Source organism: Myotis lucifugus, unplaced genomic scaffold, assembly GCF_000147115.1.
Source record: "Myotis lucifugus unplaced genomic scaffold, Myoluc2.0 scaffold_6, whole genome shotgun sequence".
Lineage (NCBI taxonomy): Eukaryota > Metazoa > Chordata > Mammalia > Chiroptera > Vespertilionidae > Myotis > Myotis lucifugus.
The window spans coordinates 7975684-7999111 of record NW_005871054.1 but is presented as its reverse complement, the minus strand read 5'-3'; the positions used below and the strand labels follow the sequence as shown (position 1 = coordinate 7999111).

General features: G+C 40.5%; 1 protein-coding gene and 1 non-coding gene across 5 annotated transcripts in view; one reads left to right on the top strand and one right to left on the bottom strand.

The window, feature by feature from the left end:
- The window catches only part of ACYP2 (acylphosphatase 2), a 155195-nt gene that overhangs the window by 37248 nt on the left and 94519 nt on the right, over nucleotides 1-23428 (top strand). The window lies entirely within an intron of this gene.
- On the bottom strand, nucleotides 4113-4244 carry LOC111824235. The gene has a single exon (XR_002827305.1). It is a non-coding gene; the product is annotated as a small nucleolar RNA SNORA51 (small nucleolar RNA).

The window sequence follows — 23428 nt, the reverse complement described above, 5'->3', positions numbered from 1 at the left end:
AAGTGAGAGAAAGCAACACTACAGCTGCTCTCGCCCTCTCGCCTTCAGGTGATAGTTGTGCTTGGGGCTGCGCACTGGTTCACGGGCCGTCGACGAAGCCATCTGGGTGGCCCGTGTAGTTCCTCCGGCTTCCCAGGGGCCATCGCAGCCTCACAGGGGCTTTCGGCGCCTTGCAGGGGCCGTCGTAGCCTCACGCAGCCTCACAAGGTCCGTCGCAGCCTCGCAGGGGCCGTCAAAGCCTCGCAGGGGGCGCCGCACCCCACGTTGGGGGTGAAGGTGCTAGTCAGAAGCTCCTCTCGCTATCTCTCCTGCTGCTCCCTTGCGTATCGCCGATGCTGGAAGTTTCTGAGAGCAGTCTGCAGGTGCTGGACATCATACTTTAACTGGTCAACACGAAGTTTGGCATTCTGTCTTTTGTTGGGTGGCTCCTTGCTGGACAAAATCTCCAGGCGTTCTTGCTGGCTGAATATCTGGTATGCTTGCTTGGATTTCGTTTTCTACTAAGTGCACAGACTGCTTGTCTGCCGTCTCCCGGCATCCCATGTGAGACTGGATCTGGTGGACCTGCTTGTGCGTTTGCTGGTACAGCGGTTCCATGTTGCCAGCCCTGCCGGGTCCAGCTCCAGCTTCCTCCAAATCTGATTCTGCTTCTTGAGCGTGTCCCTTATGGATTCGAGGAGTTGAAATCTGCAGTTTGTTGGGTTAAGCTGCAAAAGCGCAGGTGGTTCCTTTTGTGCCACTGGCACAGCTTGGGTGGGGATGTAAATTGAGTAGGGTGGGATCTCAGGGAATCACCAGGGCAGAGCAAACAGCAATGGCATTTCCACGACTCCTCGCCTCTCTGCGACTCCGCGTCTCCTTGTCCCCGAGTGCCGGCGAGCAGCTCCATGAGAAAGCCACCCTCACTCCCTACCGGCTGCAAGGCCATCCTGCCTCTCGCCGTAGGGGTCTGGGACCTCAGAATCCTGCCCCAAACAAGCTCAATGGATTCGAGAGTTTGTAACCCCTTCCGATTGAAAAAACCGCACATCCAGTTGCAGCCCGCCTGGCGCGCGCCTCCATACCTCTGCTCTTGGTGCCTCTGCACATCCTACTCAGTCTCAATGCTCTTCTTTCTTTCCTTCCAGTTGTAGAACTTCCACTGGGCCAGCTTTCCCATGGTTCTGAATGATAGCTGTTTGTCTTATAGTTGGTAGTTTCAATGTTGTTGTGGGAGGCAGCACGCACAGGTCTATACCTTACGCCACCATCTTGGTTCTCCTCTGGTGACTTTTTTAGTTTTTACTTCCAGTTCTTTTCTGGGGCTTGGTTGAATTCTTGCATTGGGTTCTATGAGATGTCTGTGTCCTTATAATAAATCCTCTCTTTTTGTTTTGTATAAAGGTAGCACTCATGGTTTTCTATTACATGTGCCCAAAGTATCCTAACTAAAATTTTATTTAGTTGTAGTTAACACAATAAGTAACCTTACTATTTGAGAAAGAGGCTGCTGGAACATGCATTTATTGGAATAGCCATGTTAGGTGACGTAATGAAATTTTATTTTAAATATTCTTATTGGTGTAAAACATTATTTATAATATGTAAAGAGAGCATAAAATATGGCCATGTATTTTTAAAGCAAATCTGGCCAGTTTTATTAGGTAGAAATATATTTCTAATTAAAGAGGTTTTTGTTATTGTTTTATTTTGTGGAAGAAAACAGTTGAGTTAGTGAGAAAAATTAATCAAATGTTGATAGAAGACACACACTAGGGATCAGGAGTAATTTGTTCAACCTTGTCAAAATATCTACAAAATACTTAAAATACAGAAAAGAAATGTGGTATTTAATAGTGTTTTGTTTTATTTTTAAATCCTTACCTGAGGATATTTTTCCATTGATTTTCAGAGAGAGTGGAAGAGAGAGGGAAAGACAGAGAGAAATCAATGTGAGAGAAACACAGCAATTGGTTGCTTCTTACACAGGCCTAACCAGGGCCCAGGCTGGGGAGGAACCTGCAACCGAGGTAGTTGCCCTTGACCAGAATTGAACCTGGGACCCTTCCGCCCGCAGGCCGACACTCTATCCCTCAGCAAAACTGTCTAGGCTAATAGTTTTTAAAATTTATATTTTTATTGATTTCAGAGAGGAAGGGAAAGGGAGAGAGAGGTAAAAACATCAATGATGAGAGAGAACCATCTATCGGCTGCCTCCTGCACGCCCCACACTGGGGATTGAGGCCACAACCTGGGCACGTGCCCTAATCAGGAATCGAACTGTAACCTCCTGGTTCATGGGTTGATGCTCAACCACTAAGCCACACTGGCCGGGCTGACATCTTAATATCTCATCCAAAAACACCCTCACAGAAACATTCAGAATAATGTTTGACCAGCCAAGTTGACACATGAAATTAACCATCCAAAGGGGTATTCTTCCCATTTTCTCAGAGATTGGATAAGTTTAGGAAATGGCATTGTTAATTTGCCAAAAATGCAGTTCTCTTGACATTTCATATAAATAGAACAGTGTGTACCTGATAGACTAATTAGGCTATCATAGAGTTAAAAATGGGGGTGATAAGAATAATTTCTAATAATAAAAAGACATATTTACCTCTAGCAAATTCCTTTTTCCTGAACTCTTTACAAAACTGAAGGTTTTAAAATGTCATTCATGTTGACATTTCTCCTTTTTATTAACATTTATATTTTGTGAGTTCCTCATAGCAGATCTTGTGGGTTTTGCATTTTAAAAAGTGTTTTGAATTTAGAGTTAACATTCCTTCTTAAATATTCACTAAGGCCCAGAAATGAAAATGTTCCCATATGGAAAATCATACATTTGAACACAAGTTAACCTCTAGTTTCTTTACACAAAGGCTGCTTAGTTTTCTATATGTAAGATATTAAACTTTGTAGGGAACTTATGTAAGTGTAAAAGAGTTCTGAAGAGGATTTGCCAAAGAGATAATAATGGGGAGATGAAAAGGGAACTAGGGTTGAGGAAATAGGGGAAGTTCAAAGAGGACTTTAAACGTATCTGAATTATATAAAACATTGATATGAAGAATATAGGCTCTTATCACTTGTGTAATTAGCAATAAAAAATAATATATCTGGTCTGATTCCCTTATTTTGCAGATTGCAGAAAGGTGGCTTAGAGAGGTTGAGAGGCTCAAGGAAGGTCACACTGCTAGCCAATGGTAGAGACAGGACTAGAAGCCAGGTCTCCTGACACTCGGTCCCATGCTCTGTCTAAATAATCTATCCAGTCAGCAATGTACTAAAAAGATCAAAAATGGCTTTTTTTCAGACATTGAATACAGAAAATATTAGCTAGTTAGAAGGGTGGTAGATTTTCATGTAGAAACTCAGTTGGAAGTTCTAAGTTTAATTTCATTTTCTACAACCAGCGGGAAAAAGGAGCAAAGTATATTGGAGAAGGGAGTGTGAAGAACTGGTGGGCCTGGAGATGGGTAAGGGAGGGAGGGAAAGAGGGCACAGCAGGCACCTGGTAGGGCTGGAGTCCAGGTGGCACACAGTGAGTGGTCAAATATGGGTTCCCTGGAGCGTGAAAAAGATAGACTTAGCAGTTGCCTATACTGAGTCCTGAAAGTTGTCTTAATAGTTTTACCTCTGTGAGCATAAAGATCGAATTATTTCTATAAATGATTTCTGTTGAACTCTGAACCTGAATCTAGGTTTTTAGGGTCTTCTAGTTAAGTGTTATTTGGAAATAAAACAGTATTTAATTGTATTAAACACACACACACATATACATATATAAATCAGGGTTATAATAGTATGCTTTTCTTCGTATACAAAACTAATACAACCTATCCTCACTTCGAGTTATTTTTAATACACTTATATTCTGGTTTTCTATTTTGTTAAAATTTAAGACACACTTCCACAAAATAGAACAAAGTCAAAGCAGAATAAGAGACTTTTAGAGTTTCGAAAGTCCTAGAATCACCTAAGCTAACTTAACTCACCTAGGAATTTAGAGGACAAAAGGCCTGTATTTATGACTCCCCCTTCCCACTATAACCTCCTCTGTGAATGCTCCATGAGGGCAAACATGTTTTTTGTTCAACATTTTATTTATTTATTTATTTTTATTTTCTCAATGTCTCCCCGTTCACAATACAGACCAGGCAAAGAGCCTGAGCTGAGGTGTATATGGGGTAAGTTTACTCTGCCTCCTATTTCTGTACAGTCAGTGTACGAACACAGCCTGTGGTAAGCACCAGGAGGCCTTGTTCAACATTTTATCTGAAACTCTGTGCCTGGCACATAATAGATGCTCAAAAAATATTTGTGCAATGAATGAATCCAAAGGCTAAATGTAGACCTAGTGACAGAGGTTAACAATTCTCAGTGCATGGAATATTGCGGTGAGGCTGCCGGAGGGGCAAATAGTTATCAACAAAGGGCAAAACCAGCCAATACAAGGAAAAAAGGCTTCTGAGCAGAGAAGTGGTAACTATATAGATAAATGGCTTGTGAAGGAAGAGTGACAGGTATCCCAAGGTGTCAGATAAAGTAGAAGCAGATTAGGAAGAGAAACCAAGTCTTCTGGCTCCTGGGCTAATATTCTTTACAGTGTACCACTTCACTTTCTCTAGAGACTAAGAGACAAGGTCATGACATACAGACTAGGACTGTGTTCAACAAATGACCTTCCCCCCCTCCCCCCCACTCAGCCTACTTCAGTAGCATCTCTTCTGCTTTCTGTCTCATCTGTGACACAGGGAAGTTGGTTGTCCTACAAGAGAACTGAGTACTGAAAATAACACTATGGGCCAAAGTGCATAATTGTATCTGTTTCCTATTTATCACCCAGATTGGAGGTAATCATTGTTAGCAAGTCCGGACTGAAAGTGGAAGTTCAAGTATACCAGTGGTTCTCAACCTTCTGGCCCTTTAAATACAGTTCCTCATGTTGTGACCCAACCATAAAATTATTTTCGTTGCTACTTCATAACTGTAATGTTGCTACTGTTATGAATCATAATGTAAATATCTGATATGCAGGATGGTCTTAGGCGACCCGTGTGAAAGGGTCGTTCAACCGCCAAAGGGGTTGTGACCCACAGGTTGAGAACCGCTGAAGTATACACTTTAGGACAATGCCAGCCATTTACTTTCTCAGTGAGAAGTAATAGCTTCCATATAAATATGTATTTATATTATCCTATGTAATAAAACCCTAATATGCAAATCGACTGAACTGTGGAATGACCGATCACTATGACTCGCACTGACCACCAGGGGGCAGACGCTCAATGCTGCCCCCTGGTGGTCAGTGCGCTCCCACAGGGGGAGCGTTGCTGGCGAGTGCAGCGGTGGTAGTGGGACCCTCTCCCACCTCCGAGGCAGCACTAAGGGAGTGGGCCTAAGTCGGCAGTTGGACATCCTCGAGGGGTCTAAGCCAGCAGTCAGACATCCCTGAGGGGTCCCGGACTGGGAGAGGGTGCAGGCTGGGCTGAGCCCTCCCTCCCCCCAGTGCACGAATGTCATGCACTGGGCCTCTAGTATATAATAGAAACATGTAATTATATATATACTAGAAGCCCGTTGCATGAAGATTCGCGCAATAGGCCTTCCTTCCCCTGGCTGCCAGCACCGGTTTTCCTCCGACACCCGGGACCCAGGCCTTTGGTCTGGCTGCAGCGGAGAAGCCAAGCCTTGAGGCTAGGCTTCTCCCCTCCGGCCGCAGCAGAGAAGCCAAGCCTCTTCAGTCTTCAGTCTTCAGTCTTCAGTCTTTTGTCTTCACTCCCGCTGGAGCCTTCAGTCTTTGCGCCTTGTATGTAAATTAACTGCCATCTTTGTTGGGTAAATTTGCATAGTCGCTCTGATTGGCTGGTGGATGTAGTGGAGTGACACCAATTTCCATGTTTCTCTTTTATTAGTGTAGATATGAAATTATTTTAAACTCCTGCAGCTTTATTACCTGTACAACTCATCTGTATTATCTTGGAGCATCTCTTCCATTGTCCTCTTGAACAGATATTACTTATTTTAGCTATTTAAACATTTTATCATTTTAATTTTTCACTTAAGACATCTTGACAAGCTTTTTAACTCATGATGTCAGAAACTAAATTTTGTATTCCACTTCATGATGAGTAGGCAGTAGGCATGTGTTAAATATTTACTGAATAAATGGAGACTTAAAAGTGGAATTTATTGTAGATTCTAAATTCATTTTGCAGTGTTAGAATAAAATATCTCAAACCCAAAATGGTCTTCTAAAATGAAGAGCCTGGCCCTAACCAGTTTGGCTCAGTGGAGAGAGCATCGGCCTGCAGACTCAAGGGTCCCGGGTTCGATTCTGGTCAAGGGCATGTACCTTGGTTGCGGCACATCCCCAGTGGGGAGTGTGCAGGAGGCAGCTGATTGATGTTTCTCTCATCGATGTTTCTAACTCTCTATCCCTCTCCCTTCCTCTGTAAAAAATCAATAAAATATATTTAAAAAAAATAAAAATGAAATGAAGAGCCTGGCCCAGTTAGAAAGAGATGGAAAGTATCTAGTTCTTATTCAATCTCTGCTTCCTGATTTCTGATACTTGACATAGAATTGGGCCCATGTGTGTTCTAGGGAGATGGTTTTGAATAAATGAATAACCATCTCACCCTTCTCATATCTTCCACTGGACATTGTGGTTTGTCTCCCCAGCCAGGGGGTTTACCTTCACTACCCACAGCCAGGAGGTTCTGGGTGGAGACTGGCCCCATTCCAGTAATTCCATCACCTCGACACAGTGAGTTGTTTAGGTAATCCAAAACTAAACCAACTAGTGACTCAGACCGATTTAGGCTAATCACTAGGCGCGTCTGTTTACAAAGGTTTTTAATTGTTCTGAGAGAACAATAGAAAGCCAGGTGTCACTGATCTTCTGGATGAGCGTTGAAACTGCTGCAGTCATTTTGTGACAATGAGGAAGCCAGCATTAGGATGATGCTCTCACCATAGATGTCAGAGAAAAGGAAAGAAAAGAAGTCTTTGGTGATATTGTTGAGCCTCTGTCAAGTGAGTCCCATCAAAAAACCCTTGAAATCTGACCAGGTTTAGATATAGAGTGGCTTAAACCTTATACAATTTTGAGAGTTCTCTTTATGAAAAAGAACACAAGATTACAAATGCAAAATTAAGTTTAAATGTGAATATTTCGTTAGAATGAGAAATCATACCAAACCATGAATTTTGAAAAGCTGAAAAATGTCACAAATATCCCCAAATCAGCAATATTTTTTTTGTTTATTACCTGCCTATCACATTTTTATAGTTCTTTCCTCCTACTTTTTGGGATGCATTTTCTTTGATGTCCTCTTCATAAGAAAGTAGCATTAGAGAGATTTTGTATTATTGTAGAGAATCCAGTGTTTCCCCTCCCATGGTTGATCAAAATTTGTTTTATTTTGATAACTTAAAAAAGTTTATTTTAGTTTTACAGTATGCTTGTAATGCCATGCAAATCGTGCGGATTTGTCAATTTGGAAAATTTTGTCACATTTCATATGTGATTTTAAGATTTCAGGACATTTCAAAATTTTTTGAACAATGATACTTTAAATCTTTTTTTTTTTTTAATCCTCACCAGAGGATATTTTTTCCATTGATTTTTAGAGTGAATGGAAAGGAGGGATGTGGGGGGGGGGGGCGGGAGAGAAAGAGGGAGGGAGAGAGAGAGAAACATTAACGTGAGAGAGAGACATGGATTGGTTGCCTCCCACACTCGTCTCTACTGGGGCTGGGGAACCCGCAACTGAGACACAAGTGCCCTTGACTGGGAATGGAACCCGTGACCAACCACTAAAGATTTCCCCCACACCTTACGTTTATAAGGACCATTTGCAGTATGTGCTATCTTGTGTATCTGAAGGGTTTGGATTCACATGAAAGCTTTCCCATATTCCTTACATTTATGTTTTCTCTCCATTGTGATTTCTTTCATGATTTTCAAAACACTGGAGATAAACCAAGGCTCTGCCACATACGTTGCATTTATATGGCTTCTCTCCATATTTCTGATACTGTGTCCAGTGTGACAGCTGGTGTGCCTTGGATGGGGTGAATGATGCATGAAGACTTTTCCACACACGCTGTATTCCCATGGTTTTACTCCAGGAAGTTTTCTTCTTCAGATTGAGATCTGAAACAAGGCTGCAGTTTTCTCCACATTGATAGCCTTTTCCGCTTCACAGCCTCTCTATCATATGACTTCTGTTGAGGCCAGGTTCCTGAAGTGTTCCCGCATCACATCTCTAGAGCAGCGGTTCTCAACCTGTGGGTCGCAACCCCTTTGGGGGTCGAACGACCCTTTCACAGGGGTCACCTAAGACCATCAGAAACACGTATATAATTACATATTGTTTTTGTGATTAATCACTGTGCTTTAATTATGTTCAATTTGTAACAATGAAATTGGGGGTCACCACAACATGAGGAACTGTATTAAAGGATCGAGGCATTAGGAAGGTTGAGAACCACTGCTCTAGAGTTTCTTCTGGGAAGGACCCAGTAGAACTCACTCCTCCAGGGTGAAGTTCACAGTCACAGCCTCAAAGGCCACTGAGTCCATTTCCAGGTTCCCTGGGCCTCGCTGAGTCCTTCCTACGATTCCCATGACCAGTGCATCAAGCTGGCCTTTCATGTCTTCAAGCTTGTTTTATATAGTTTGTCATCTGAATCTAGATGAAATTTCCTGGTACTGACACACTTTCAGTAATTGAGTTATGGGTTAACAATCCTCATCTTGTAGGCAAAACCTAGTTCCTATGGAGGACTGATAAGTAATCACTATCTTCCCAAGGAAATTATGGAGGGAACTAGAAGCTCCCATGCTGTGTTGTCAAGGCAACCACTGCCCATGCCTTCCCAGCAACAGGATCTGTTCCTATGGTTATTGCAGCTAAAGCAAATGTTAGTCTGCCACCACAAGCCAGGGATCAATTTGAGAATGATGCCTCTCTTTACGACTAATCAATGAATGCATTAACTAATCAATGAGTGCATTAGCTTCCCAGACAGAGACCACAGCAATGGCAAGCCATGTGCAGCTGATGCATTATCTTCCTTCTCCATTATGTTTGAAGTTCTGATGGCAGGACACCTGCTTTCTTTGTTCAATTACATTTATTTGTGAGCCATAAAGATTGTAAATCCCACAGCTGACCCAGAATGTTCAACTGGGCAAGTCTCAGTGGGTTGTTACTTTCAAGAGAAATGGAAAGTCCTAAGTGTATAGAGAACAGCCATTGGTGGAATGGTCAGTAGTAAACAGAGTGGTAGGAAGGAGTAGTGGTGACTCCAGGAGAATGAAAAGAATCAAACACATGTCATGGAGAATGACTTTCTCCACAAGAAGCTGACATGAGGCTCCAGGGTCCTGCCGATAACTGTAGACCCCTTCCCCCCCGCCCCCCAAAAGGGGGCACAATATGGTCTCATAAACTTCTGGAGTCTGGACAAAACCACCTTTAAGAAACTAAAAATAAAAAATAAATTCTACATTCTAGGTGTAAGGTGGACCTGATGAATTAGGATCCCCAAATGTAAAAATACTAGAATGGTTTATATGCCAGCATCCTTAAGAGCCTGGAGAATATATCCATTAAGGACTGCCTGTGTAATGATTAGATCCAAAAATTATGATTTGTTTTATCTCTTAAAAATAATTTAGGCTTGATTTTCTTCTTATAGGTATGCTAAAACTGCAAGTAAAAAGCACATCATTTAACCACGAATTTTGATTATTCTTAACCATTTAATAATATTACTTATTAGGAAAGGAATACTTTAAGAATCAGCAAAAATGGGCTCCAGTTTCTGGGGCGTCATCACACCATCAGTCGCTTGTCTTGCACTGCCCTCTTCCTCCCAGTTGAGTCCAGCCAGAACCACAAAGGACCCTGGAGGCTGGTGCTCAGAGAATCCCTCGTTGGGAACATTTAAATATGGACACTATATTAGATGACACTATTAAATTTATGTCAATTTTTAAAGATATAATATTGTGATTATGTAGATGAATGTTCCAATTTTTAAATGAGGACTATGGAATTTTTAAAAAATTTTATTTAGTTAGTTAATCCTCAGCTGAGGATATATTCCCCATTGATTTTTAGACAGAGTGGAAGTAAGGGGGAGAGATAGAGAGAGAAACTTTGATGTGAGAGAGACACATTGATTGGTTGCCTTTTGCTCTGGGATCGAGCCTGCAACAGAGGTATGTGCCCTTGACCGTAATCGAACTTGGGACCCTAAGGTTCATGGACCAAGGCTCCAACCACTGAGCCAAACCCACGAGGGCCAATTTGCTCATATTTTGTTTAGGATTTTTGCATCTATGCTCATCAAAGATATTGATGTATAATTTTCTTTTTTTGTGATGTCCTTGCCTGTTTTTTGTATCAGGGTAATGTTGGCCTCATAAAATGAGTTAGGAAGCATTCCTTCCTCTTCAATTTTTTGGAAGAGGTTGAGAGTGATTGGTATTAAGTCATCTTTGAATATTTGGTAGTATTCACCAGTGAAGCCATCTGGTTCTGGACTTTTGTTTTGGGGGAGGTTTTTGATTATTGTTTCAATTTCATTACTAGTGATGAGTTTATTTAGGGTTTCCAATTCTTCATGGTTCAGTGTAGGAAGGGTGTATGCATCTAGGAATTTGTCCATTTCTCCTAGGTTATTCAATTTGGTGACGTTTAGCCTTTCCCAGTATTTTTGTATAACCCTTTGTATTTCTTTGGTGTTCATTACAACTTCTCCTCCTTCATTTCTGATTTTATTTATTTGAGGCTTCTCTCTTTTTTCGTAGTGAGTCTGGCTAGAGGTTGGCCAATTTTGTTTATTTTTTCAAAGAATGCTCTACTCTGCTCACTTCAGGAACAAAATGTTCATTCTCCAATTGCCAGAAGTACTGGCTGCTGACAGCTTACCTCTAAGTCCTTTTTCTGGAATTGTTCTCAGCTGACTTTGCCTAATTTTGTTCCTCAGCTTGCATATACCTGGCTGATGGTAAGGTATAAAGGCCCAGAAACCCTTGTTTCATTTCAGGACAACTGTGGAGGGCTCTCCCAGCCCAGAGCTTCTAGGGTGGGCTGAGGCGGCTGTGTCAAGTGCACACCAGGTCAACTCCTCCCACAGCTCAACCCTGGGCTTTCACTGTTCCAGGGTTGTTCCCAAAGCCTCCTGCACGCAAGTCTTTGCCTCAGAGTCAGTGTCCTGAGGAACCTAACTTCAGACATTAGGTCAATTCAAATAGCTAAATCCTTCCCTTTTATGGTAGAAAATCAGCAGATAATATCTAAAGGTGATCAGATCACTATATAACAATGTGAAAATATTATCTGAAGTTACACAGATAACCACCAGAATTAAAACTAGAAATGATGAAAAAGGGTGTCCTGGTATAGAGACTGGGGATTGATTAGTTGGAGATGTGTATTTCCTGCTAAGATTTTTCTGAACTACCTGATTTACTATCATGTGCAATATTACTTTGATTCAAATATAATTTTAACATGAAATGACTCTTAGAAACAACTAATTATGGAGAGATAGTGGAGTGAGGCAGAGGAGTAATGTCTTCAGAAGATGTGGTCTAGAATTTGGATGTTGTCTGTATCTGGTTAATCTGGTGAAGATCACTTATTTTTTCAGAGCCTTCGTTTTCTCACGTAATAAGGTGGAATAATAATAATATTGAAATAAAAAACCACTTAAAATTACTGTAAGGTATAAATAAAATAATGAAAGTGAAGATGCTTAGCAATGCTATAAAGAGCCATATTAGGTGGAAGATATACCTGTTAGAGTCACTAGCAATGGACAGGAGAACACAAAAGAGCAGTAGATTCTAGCTGTGGATGAAAAGACTTCGTGAATGGTTATTTGAAGTCGGCCCCAAGAAGAAAGAGGGATTTTGATAGGGAGAGGAGGAGGAGTGAGGAAGAAGGAGATTTAATTTAATTTACTTTTTAAAAATTCTTTTATCAAAGTAATCCATGGACATAATTTACAAGCAACAATTCAGAAGGGTTTATAATCTCCTTCAAGTCTTTGTTCAAATGTCACATTTTCAACGAGCCCTTCCCAGACACCATGCTATTTAAAACTGTGACCTTGGCCTCACTCCTGCGCCTGCTTACCCTGCTTTCTTCTTCCCTCAAAGCACGTATTAACTTCTAACACATTAAAACTTATTTATCATGTCCATGGTTTATTTTTTCTTTCCCCTGACTGGAATGTGAACTCCACTAGGTCACAGTGCCTCACACATTGCGGGGACTCAATAAATATTCATTCAGTAAATAAAAAATGTAAAATAATCTTCCTGGCACTCTTGCACCCCACTCTATCTCACTCCTCAGAGGAACCTGCTTAAAAAAATAAAATAAAAACAAGACAGCATATTATTTTGGAAGTTTTCAAGCATACATGAAAGTGGAGAGAAGGGTCCAGTGAACCCCATGAACCCAGCTCCCACAGTTATCAACATTTGGCCAGCCCTGTTTCTCTATCCCCCTACATTCCGGGGTTAGGAAGGGTTGGCATTTCAGTATTTTAAAAACAAATCCCAGACGTTATGCTAGTTTACCTAGAAATACTTAACTGCAAAAGATATTTTAAAATCTAACTTCCATGCTATTATTATATCAAAATGAATTTTTTTTTTGCTTAAAGTATTACAAAGAGTATTACATATGTTTCCTCCCCCCCTTGACATTCCCCCAGCCTCCACTACCCCTCCAGTGTCTTGTGTCCATTGGTTATGCTTATATGCATGCATACAAGTCCTTTGGTTGATCTCTTATCCCCTCTCCCGCCCCCCAACCCTCCCCGGCCTTCCCGCTGTAGTTTGACAGTCTGTTCAATGCTGCTCTGCCTCTGTATCTATTTTTGTTCATCAGTTTATAATGGTCTTTATTATCTATAAATGAGTGAGATCATGTGGTATTTTTCTTTCATTGACTGGCTTATTTCACTTAGCATAATGCTCTCCAGTTCCATCCATGCTGTTGCAAATGGTAAGAATTCCTTCTTTTTTACAGCAGCATAGTATTCCATTGTGTAGATGTACCACAGTTTTCTAATCCATTCATCTGCTGATGGGCACTTAGGCTGTTTCCAGATCTTCGCTATGGTAAATTGTGCTGCTATGAACATAGGGATGCACATATCCTTTCTGATTGGTGTTTCTGGTTTCTTGGGATATATTCCTAGAAGTGGGATCACTGGGTCAAATGGGAGTTCCATTTTTAACTTTTTGAGGAAACTCCATACTGTCTTCCATAGTGGCTGCACCAGTCTGCATTCCCACCAGCAGTGCACAAGTGTTCCCTTTTCTCCACATCCTCTCCAGCACTTGTCGTTTGTTGATTTGTTGATGATAGCCATTCTGACAGGTGTGAGATGGTATCTCATTGTTGTTTTGATTTGCATCTCTCGGATGATTAGTGACTTTGAGCATGTTTTCATATGTCTCTTGGCTTTCTGAATGTCCTCTTTTGAAAAGTGTCTATTTAGGTCCTTTGCCCATTTTTTGATTGGATTGTTTATCTTCCTTTTGTTAAGTTGTATGAGTTCCCTATAAATCAAAATGAATTTTCTTATATCATCTTATATCCAGTTCATGATCAAAATTTTCTGAATGTTTCAAAATTGTTCTAATAAAGATCCCAAATAAAGTTTCCACATTGAATTCAGTTGTTTTCTCTCCTAAGTGTTATTTACTCTCTAACTCACTCCCCCCACGCCCTCACCCCCATCCCATGCCATTGATTAGTTAGAGAAATTAGGTCAGTTGTCTTGTGGGATGTCCCATATTCTAGATTTGACTGATTGCTTCCTCATGGTGTCTTTTTAACTTACTCTCCAGAGGAAACTACTTTAACAGTTTCTGTTTTTAGATCTTTTTGTGATTAACTTGAAATCTCTAACTGTGTTGTTTCTTGATTTAGATAACATGATGGTTGCACATTTAGCCATCTTGCTCTGCCTCCTTCCTCCCAAGATAGTTTTGTCACGAATCTCTGCTTCCTCTTCCAGTCGCCTCTTTGATTTCAGACAATGTCCTTGAACCTCTGTCTGCTGTCCCACCAACCAAGAGAGCATCTCTTGTTGAGGACATTTGTGCTCAGTTGGTCCCCTTCACCTTCTCTTCTCCCCTTTTACTTCCCAATCTTTGTCAGCGGCAACTTTTGTTTTAAGTGTTCTAGGTGGATAACATACTCTTTTCTGTAATCACAATTTAGTCTTCTGTGATTTGCCTAAGAGTTTATTCTAAAACTGTAAAACAATTTAAATGACCACTTACATGAACATGGCTTTCCAGATTCAGTGCACTGTAGAGCCAAAAATTACCCTTTGGTTTCCTCTTTGCCGGGGTTCTTGTCCCAGCATCAAGAAGGGTTCAGGAATCTGGAAAAGGCTGTGTGTAGATGACATAGGAATCCAGAGACTAATAAAGAGTCCGGAGACGAGATATAATTTTGAAAGGCATTGGGGGTCAGAGGACCTTCAGCTAAAGGAAATGAAGACTACCTCCTTGTCTAGGACCCTTGCTTTTATTAACACAACTAGAGGCCTGGTGCATGAAATTCATCATGGGGGTGGGGGTGTCCCTCAGCCTGGCCTTTGCCCTCTCTAATCTGGGACCCTTGGGGGATGTCCAACTGCTGGTCTAAACCAGCAGTCAGACATCCCTCTCACAATCCAGGACCGCTGACTCCTAACTGCTTTCCTGCCTGCTTGCCAGCCTGATCGCCCCCTAACTGCTCCCTTGCTGACCTGATTGAAGCCTAACTGCTTCCCTGCCGGCCTGGTCCGTCCCCCCACCCCCCCCAACTTCCCTCCCCTACCAGCCTGAATGCCCACAACTGCCCTCCCCTGCCGGCCTGACCACCCACAACTGCCCTCCCTTTCTGGCCTGATTGCTCACAACTGTTCTCTCCTGCCGCGACCCACCTTTTCCACGTGAGGTGGCAGAGACGCCGGGACCAGCCTCCTCCATGCCACACAGAGCTGCAGGACCCCCAGGCCTCACTGCGCAGAGAGGCCACCAGGCCTCACCTCCACTGTGTGCGCAGCCATATTGTGATGGCCATCTTGTGACGACGTGAGGGCGTGACGCCACCTAGGCTATTATTAGTATAGATTTGTCCTAAGGCAAGGTGGAGATAATACACTTCAAAGGGTAAGGTTGCAAAGGGTACAGAAGCATTGTCAGTTTGGGGGAATTAGCCTATGACTGTTCAGGTGTTTGGCCAGTAGGAGGCACTAACATGTAGATTAAGATGCCCTTTAACTGTCTGGCAGCCATAATCAGTTTCCTATTCAGGTTTGGGGAAAGGCCTTTAGCCATTCCCAACAGGTGACTACATGTGTGACTCAACCCTGTTGAGTCCCCAAGTTTCATCAACCTTTTGATGAAACTCTTGAAATTATGACATGCTGGAATTGGTCTACAGCACTCTTTATGGGGTCAGTGTTAGAACCCCTGTGCTAGTCACAGAAGTATGTCTCTTGTATTACATAGAGAGATCCTCATTTTTTCCACTCTACCAATTGTACAAACCATGTCACATTTTAACTTGCTTTCTATTTTTGGTCTATGTCAGGAATGATATATGAAACTGTGGTTGGATTTGACCATTCCAGCCTCAACCTATTCATAAGGGACTATTTTTTGAACAATGATGGAGGAACAGACTAGTGTTTTCAAAATGTAAAAAATAGTCCTAATGAATGGGAAATGTGTCTGGAACAGTATTTAAACCACATCATGGAAGCCTTAAATACCATGCCAAGAAGCTTGGACTCTGTAGATCCTAGGGGGCTCTTGAGGATTTTTAAGGAGTGCAAGGTACTTGGGCCTAAGCCTTCTTGGAAGTTATCTCCTGAAAAGGGCGACCTTCCAGGGCAAGGTAACTCCAGAGTAACATAGTGCTCACCACATCAGGGAGCTATGTGGCCAGAGGGCTATGTGAATACTGTGTATTCACCATTATAGCTATCTGGCCCTAAACACCCCCTGTGTTCTATTTATTTATCCTTCTTTCCCTCCTCCAAGTAATTTTTAAGGCTTTTGAGATCTACAGTCAAAGTGCTTTACAAAATGTTTGTATCCAAATACCAGCAATGTGTGAGAGTCCCCATTTTGGCACAACATCAGTAATACTGGATATTATTATTTTTTATTTTAGGGAACTTGATATCTCATTCCTGTTAGGACAAATACAACTAAGAGAGGACTCTTAGTTACATGCCAGAGATTTAATACAAGCCAGCTTAAGCAAAATATGGGACTTATTGTCTTATTCATCTGGAGGCTGGCCTCAGGGTTGATTTGATTCAGGAATTCAATTGATGTCAGAGAATGTGCTATTCTTATTCTATTGCAGACAAGCTTTTTCTAAGGAGGGAGATATGGTTGCAGGCAGCTAGCTCTAGGCTTAGTTTTATTACCATTTTTAGTTCAGGAGGCCTCTTGATATAATTCTGCATTTATCAGAGCTCTTTTATTGCCATGATAGAAACCCAATTTCAGCCGATTTAAGCAAAAAAAAAAAAAAGAATATATGGGCCATGGAACAGAAAAGTCCAGGGAGAGTGCCTGCTTTCAGGAACGGCTAGATCCAGGCTCTCAAACAATGTCATCAGCACTTGACTTTTCTTTTTCAGCTGGCTCTCCTCCCTGTTGTCGTTATTCTCAGGCAAACTTTCTCTGCCTGTTGGCAAAATGGTTCCCAGCATGTGCCCAGACTGGGAATTGATCTCGTGACCTCTAGGTGCATGGGCTCAACCAACTGAGTCACTCTCACTATGGCAATCATCATTTTATTTATAGAACAAGCTATCTCTGAAACACATGACCTTTGAAGAAGGCTAATTTTGCCCTGGCCAGTGTGGCTCAGTTGGTGGAGTACTGGCCCATGCACTGAGAGGTCCCCGTTTGGATTCCCTGTCAGGACACATGCCTGGGGTTGCAGGCTTAATCCCCTGTAGTGGGTGTGCAGGAAGCAGCCAGTCGATGTTTTTCTCTCCCTCTCCCCTTCTCCCCTCCTCTCTCCTTAAAATATCAATAAAAACTGAAAACAAAGCTCTAATTTTAAAGGCTGTAGTAGATAAGTATATTGTAACCCATAATGCCTACTATATAGTAGGAGTTCAATCAACATTTACTGAATGAATTTTCTTGTAAGTTTGCATTTCCTATAACATCCATATCTAATAGTAATTGATGATCAAGATAATATCATATTTAAGTGATCTGTTGAGTAAAGACCCCTAACACTTAAACTGCTTAGCATTTAAGGGTTTAGCATGCACCTAAAAGTATGTTTGAAGTATGACACTGAAATGAGAGAAAACTTAAGTAGTACTGACTGTGCTGGAAGATTGGTATAGTAATATTCACATGACCTGCCTTGCCTTGGGATAGTTGGTAGGTGGCAGCAGTCGACTAGAAATTATGGTTCATTTAAACAGGGCATTATTTTTAATGTTATTATATCAGCAATTCTTTTTCCAAATAAAACATTATAGCTGCAAAGCACTAAACAATAAATATAAATAAGCAGGCTATAACTGATTTACAAAATATATGTTACCTAAGCCATTATGCTATAGTCTCCTGGCAAAAACTTATTTTTCAAAACTCTAGGCTTAGTTTTAGTACCGTTTTTAGCTTGTTCTTTCTTATAATCTTTATTTCTTCTCTTTGTAAGCACTGACAATGTTAATGCTCCTTATTGACAGCAGGAGATGGCATATTTGAACTTCCATTCTGTTTAAACTTTGGTTTACTCTGATTGTGAAGATTTTGCCCCCAGGCATTGGCTAAGCTTCAGTTACAGAAAAAATAATCCATTTTAGACATTTAAACAGACATGGATTTAACATTGGGTATTAGACGGGTTGGATTATGAAGTGGTTGTGAAGACTAATGAAAGAGTTTCTGGATCAGTGGTTCTTAACTTCAGCTTCGCATCACAGCATCTAGGTTGCTTTTAAGAACAATGATTGTGGAATTCACATATTGCATTCACATACTGGGCATGTGTATGTGTACAGTCAGTAAGCTCCCCTGGTGATTCTAATGTGCAGCCGGGGTGGAGAACACTTTGAGGCTAATGTTTCAGGATCGACTCTCACTTCCTTGGGCCACCAAGGAAGCTACGGATTCTTCTGCAGTCAGGGAACGTGCTGAACGGAGAAGCTGCTGGTTTTAAAACCGTGCCTCCCCTGCCAGCATCAGGAAGCTGCTGTGGACTGGAAACTACCACATCCAGGAAGTTGCCACTCCAGAACCCATCACACTTGCTAACATTAACTAGTAAAACGTTGCTCTGCACCTTGCCTCTAGGTGCCCAAGAAGCTACAGTCACGGTGACCTCAATGAACAATGCCCAGAAAAACGAAGCTCCCCCCGTAACTGTGCTTATCACAGAAGGACCAGCAGAGAGCCTCTGCCCTGCTCATGTCCTCCCTCCACAGATAGCACAGTACTTCTGATGGCAGAGTCTCTGTCATGCAGGAACCCTAATTGCAGGAATGTCTGGGAGATAGAGCTTTAACTTTCCAGCCCTGCAGAAGGAAAGCAAGCTAGACAGAGATTCACGTGGAGGTTTTCTACCAATCCAGTGTCCCACCAAAGGCATCATGAGATAGATGAGCTGAGTTGTCTTTTCTTCTTTATTCTTCAGGGACCAGTGATCGAACTCAAAGTCTGTTCCCATCCTTTACCTTTAGACTCCCAGAACCAATCAAGCTTTCCACTTCACCCTCCCTTTTCAGAAGGCAGTTTGGTTACAATTCAGTTCATTTAGAATGATTCTGTTTTATTGCATTCGACTGCTTCCAATTTTGCTTCTATCTCTCAGGTACCCTACAAGTTAATTTCTTAATGGGATTTAAGAGATTTTATAAAATAAATTTTTATTGATTTTAGAGAGGAAGGGAGAGAGAAAGAGAGAGAATAGTTTCAGATTTATAAAATTATTATGAAGATAGTTCAGGAAGTTTCCCCTATTATTAATATCTTACATTAACATGGTACATTTGTTATAATGAACCGGTATTGAAACCTAACTAAAGTCCATACTTTATTCAGAGTTCCTCGGTTTTTACCTGAAGTTCTCTTTCCATTCCTGAATCCCATCCAGAATACACTTTACATTTAGTCATTCTGTCTCCTAGGGCAGTGGTTGGCAAACCAAACCGCGTCTCGAGAGCCACATGTGGGTCTTTGGCCCCTTGAGTGTGGCTCTTCTACAAAATACCACGTGCGGGCGCACACATACAGTGCAATTGAAACTTCGTGGCCCATGCGCAGAAGTCGGTTTTCGGAAAGGAGATAGACGAAACAAGTATACAAGACGAGTGTGGATGGGAGAGTTGGAAGGGGTCGACCTCAGTGAATGTACCTCAATCAGATTGAGGACGTTTTTAGCAAAGGCCAGCTTAGGAGTACCTTAATTAAGTTAATAACAATGTACCTACCTATATAGTTTAAGTTTAAAAAATTTGACTCTCAGAAGAAATTTCAATCGTTGTACTGTTGATATTTGGCTCTGTTGACTAATGAGTTTGCCGACCACTATCCTAGGGCAATTCTGGGTTGTTTTGCAGGCTTTCTTTGTTTTTTTCATGACCATGACAGTTTTGAGGATTATTGGTCACATATTTTATAGAATGAAAATGGACTTCTATTTTTTATTTTATTTTAAAACTTTACATAAAAATTTCAAACATGTACAAAATTAGAAATAGTATAATGAATCCCCATGTACCCATGACCCAGCTTAATAGATACCACCAATTCAATAAGTTTATTCTATCTAAACTGTTCTGCCTTCAACTCCCAAGGATTTTATTTTTGATATTTTTAAAAATATATTTTTATTAATTTCAGAGAGGAAGGGAGAGGGAAAGAGAGATAGAAACATCAGTGATGAGAGAGAATCATTGACCACTGCCTCCTGCACACCCCACATTGAGGATGAAACCTGCAACCTGTGCATGTGCCCTGACCAGGAATTGAACCCTGACCTCCTGTTTCAGAGGTCGATGCTCAACCGTTGAGCCACACCATCCAGGCAACTCCCAAGGATTTTAAAGCAAAATATGTTATAGCACCCTTATATATTTCAGTGAAGGCCTCTAACAGATAAGGCCTTTTAAAAAAATATACCTATAATTATATTATCACATGAGGAAGTTAAAGATAATTCTATAGTATTTAATAGTCAATCTGTGTTCAAATTTTATTTTAAAAAGTTATGAAAATAGGTAACAGGATTTTAAAATATCAAGCTGGGGGAGGAAAGAAGCTTTAATGCTAAATGTACTTCTGCGTTTTGAATATTAACTTGGACTGTGATAAAGAAAAAGTGGTTCAAACCCAGGACAGAATCTCCTCTGGAAAGAAATATGTCTTCCTGATAAAATTGCTTAAGCAATTTTCTGATAAATTGTAATAAGATTAAAGGCCCTTCTGGGAAACCAGCTTACTTCCTCTGCTGACTGACAGCCTGATGTCTAATGATCTTGGGTCCAGTTCAGTAATAATTATCCAAGCATTTCTTTACTATAGAGTATCCCTTCCAAGAAGGAAGCATCACATTGGTTTGTTGAGGCCTCTTCAGTTGTGAGATTTAATAATTTTTATCCTGTTGAGTCCAGCTCTTTCCACATAATTAATGGTTACAAAAATAATTCAGGAATAGAAATATGTTGATGAAGAAAGTAATTTTGGTTGTCCTTGAAATCAATTATACTTCAATATCAAATTTCTGAGACATCACTTTAGGAATCCTTCCCAACTAACCCTTTGTGGTGGTGATTTATAGATTTACAGGTGATGCCTCCTCTGTTCCAATGTCATTTAGACCAGCAGTCGCCAACCTTTCGGACCTCACAGATCATCAGTGGTCCGCGGACCACCGGTTGGCGACCGCTAATTTAGACACAGAGACTGTATTGTCTGTACCTATTTCACCGTGGGAGGGATGAAGGAAGCAGCTAATAGATTTTTCGCTCTCACATCAATGTGTCTCTTTCTCCACTCAATCTAAAAATCAATAAAAATATTTTAAAAAATCATATACTCATACAGTGCCAGTAGTGGTATATTTAAATTAGCACAGCCCTTTGAAAAACAATTTGGTCATATATATCAAGAACAATACATACTTATATACTTTGATTTTTTATTCTGACTTCTAAATAATTGAATAATATGGGAGGGAACAACATGAATATGAATGAATTTATGTATGAATATTTCTTTCATAGTACTTTTTTATGGTAGTGAAAAATTAGAAATAACCGGAGTGTATAACAATAGGGACTTGGTAGGTAAATTTATGGTTATATTCACTTAGAGTACCATAAGGTAAGGTGGGGGAAGGTAAAAGAGGGTAAAGGGGGGGATAAATGGAGACTTGACTTGGGGTGGTGAACACATAGTACAATATACAGATGATGTATAATTGTATACCTGAAATTTAATTTTATTAACCAATGTCACCCCAATAAGTTCAGCAAAAATAGAATATCATGAAACTACTAAACTATTCATTGGAAAGACTATAACATGGAAAAAGAAATAATAAAAATTAAATTTGTATTATGATTTTTAACTACTTAAAAATATATATGAAGAGCCCAGCCGGTGTGATCAGTGATTGAGCGTCGACCTATGAACCAGGAGGTCATGGTTTGATTCCCGTCAGGGCACATACCCGGGTTGTGGGCTCGATCCCCATTAGGGAGTATGCAGAAGGCAGCCAATTAATGATTCTCATTCATCATTGATATTTTTATCTTCTCTCTCTCTCTGAAATGAAAAAAAAGATAAGTATACATATATACATATTCATATGCATACATAATACATGAAGAGAATACTAAAAATGATTAAGGTTGGGTTAGAGTTATAAAATTTTCCTTCTGTTATTTAAAATTAGCTTAAATATTAGTAACATTTGCTTAAAATTTCTAAAGTATTCAAATCACATATTGTTGGCATTCCAAGCTTAAATGGTACATAAAAATTTCTGTCTGCTGATGTACTGCTGTTGGCAGACACAGGACATTTTTTAGCTAAGCAATGTCAATTGTTGCTATAGCACTACTAAAATTACAATACAGCTACATAATAATTGACAGGGGTACACGTGGGTAAATGTGGAAAAAGTCAAAGATTAATTATGAAAAGGAAAATGACATCCTTTCCACTCAGTGACAGGATTAGTGATGGTGACAGGACCTCAATCCAGTTTGAGATCTTATTTCTTGGAAGGCGCAGTACTAGTGGGAAAGACACTAAATAATTAGGATGAAATCTGGTACATACTTGCACAGGCCACTGGACAGGATAGGGGAAGATTTGGGAGTGTCAGGAGATAGCCTACATAAAGTAGATCCGAGAGTAAATATTTTTTAAAAATAAGGTCAGTTTGTGTTCAGAGAGCAGAATAATTCAAAGTGTCTTGATTATAGGTTACCTATAACCTATACGTAAACTCATTAGTCAACAGAGCCAAATATCAACAGTACAACGATTGAAATTTCTTCTGAGAGCCAAATTTTTTAAATTTAAACTATATAGGTAGGTACATTGTTATTAACTTAATTAGAGTGCTCCTAAGGCTTAGGAAGAGCCACACTCAAGGGGCCAAAGAGTCGAATGTGGCTCGAGAGCCGAAGTTTGCCGACCACGGACCTATAGGATGGGGTTAAGCAGGTAATCAGAGGTTAGTGAAGGCTGAAGCCTTTGATTTTGTTGGAATGTAGTGCAGAGAGACTTTGAAGATATGGTATTGAAAAGAATGAACTGGAAGGGAGATGAGAGGAAGACAAATTGTGAGGTCTCTGTAATAAACCAGGAACCTCATTACTTAAAATTATCTAAATTAGAACTTCCGGGATATATTTTACTTTAAAATGATTTAACCACATTCTAAACAAGTTTTAGATGATTTGTGGTGTTCTCTAACAGAACTGGCACAAAATATTGAGTCAGATCGCAGAGGATTATTTTAGCTTTATGGCCAAATGCAGAGACATATGTAAAGGTCTGGAAGCCAACAGATATGTTGAGAAATGCAAATTCTCAGAGTGAAAGGATTTGGAATCCTACATGGCAGCAGATGATCAATAGCTGTATCCAGATTCTTTGGAGTGATGGGTTGCTTTAAATTAAGATTTCATATTAGCTCACCAGGAAGTAAAATTTTCTAAGCATAATAAACTGCTTTAACCTTCTACCCATGGTCGGCAAATTGCGGCTCTTTGGCCCCTTGAGTGTGGCTCTTCCTAAGCCTTAGGAGTACCCTAATTAAGTTAATAACAATGTATATAGTTTAAGTTTAAAAAATTTGGATCTCAAAAGAAATTTCAATCGTTGTACTGTTGATATTTGGCT